Source organism: Alexandromys fortis, unplaced genomic scaffold (assembly GCF_014885135.2).
Source record: "Alexandromys fortis isolate MF-2015 unplaced genomic scaffold, M_Fortis_MF-2015_v1.1 scaffold_7, whole genome shotgun sequence".
In the NCBI taxonomy this organism is placed as follows: domain Eukaryota; kingdom Metazoa; phylum Chordata; class Mammalia; order Rodentia; family Cricetidae; genus Alexandromys; species Alexandromys fortis.
In genome coordinates, this window is record NW_026067920.1 from 17,776,073 (window position 1) to 17,777,515 (window position 1,443).

The following is a 1,443-nucleotide window of genomic DNA, read 5'->3' on the forward strand; positions in this document are numbered from 1 at the left end:
TGAGAGAGAGAGAGTCCTTACTCTTATAAGACACAGGAACATCAAAGACCAGAACAGTTACAGTTCCATAAATCAGAGAGATGGCTGGAGCCAAGAAGGAGGCAGGCTCTAAATTGCAATCAAACAAGTGAAAGGGCCAGAGAAAATAAGTCGTGTGATTGGGCATGTTTCTCTGGCTTCTGTTCCTTCCTGTCCATTCGCCCCCACATCCCTCAGCGATTCCTAACTTAGGAAGTGCTAGTCCAGAAAAGACTCAGCCAGTTTCCTCTTGAGAAGACATGAGTACTCTTCACTTTTATTTCTTTGTACCTGCAAACCTTCAAAAGGAAAAACATACACTGAACAGCATCTAAAACCTGTAGGCACTTCCTAAATAATATGATAGAGTGGGGGATAGTTCTTGTTCCCAAGAGACCTGGACAGTTATTGTATTTTCCAAGGGAAGAGAGACTACAAGGGTTTCTAACGTTGAGTTTTTGATAGCATCCTCCTGGAAGGCTACTTTCTCGAGATGACTGGTTCTGCCCTCAAAATGAACATTATTCCATTCTGACAGACCAAGCCAATGGTAATTATTTATGTGAGAATCTGTGCAAAAACAAGCAAACAGTTTGCCCAGAAGTTTGCAGGATGACCCCTGTTTATAGGTACCCTCTGACAACGCAGTAAAATGGAGGTGCCTCCACCATCACGAAAACACTTTGACAAGAAGAGTTGGTTAAAACCTCACTCATTTTCATGGTGTCCTCCCCAAGCCCTGCTGTAGGTCAGCTGTGTATAGGAGAGTTCATAAAGTATCAGGCTAGAGCACAAAGATGTATTTACAAATAGAGGAAAGCACATAAGACCCCAGCACACTTGACTCCTTTGTGCCTGTCCCTCCTGACGAGTCTGGCCCTGTGTCAGCAGACCCCAGCAATATTTACTCCAGGGGAGCCCAGCTCAACTGATCCCACACCAGAGTAGGAGCAGAGGCCAAAAGTGGTGACCACTGGCCAGCAGGGAGAAAAACTGCCTATGACAGGGACCCAAGAAGGTTTGAGCGAAGACAGCGGTTCACAGGCTTCTGGGGACTCACTGTGCCTCGGTGTCCTGGCTACATCTCAAGCATTATTTCTTTATTGCTATTATATCAATGATTCCAATTGCAGCAGAATTGCTCAATTTACCCCCTCCAAGGCAGCCAAGGAGGTGGTAAAAGATGGTGCCTTGTAAATCATATTCAATGCCCATGTCCTTTTACTTTTAAAAAGAAACCTCCACTGGAAAGACTTCTTTGTTGGCCGTGATTCACAGAAGACAGCCTAAGGAAAATGGCAAAAGTAGGCCTGAAATCCACCAAGGAATCCTGCTCTGCCCTAGCCTAGTGAGTTTGTGGTAGTCCCCTTAAAATAGGAGAGAACTGACATTTCTGACCTTTTTTTTTTTTTTTTTTTTTTTTTT

General features: G+C 44.3%; 1 protein-coding gene across 2 annotated transcripts in view; it reads left to right on the forward strand.

Moving 5' to 3' along the window:
• Egfr (epidermal growth factor receptor) overlaps positions 1–1,443 on the forward strand; it is a 173,170-nt gene that overhangs the window by 159,072 nt on the left and 12,655 nt on the right. The window lies entirely within an intron of this gene.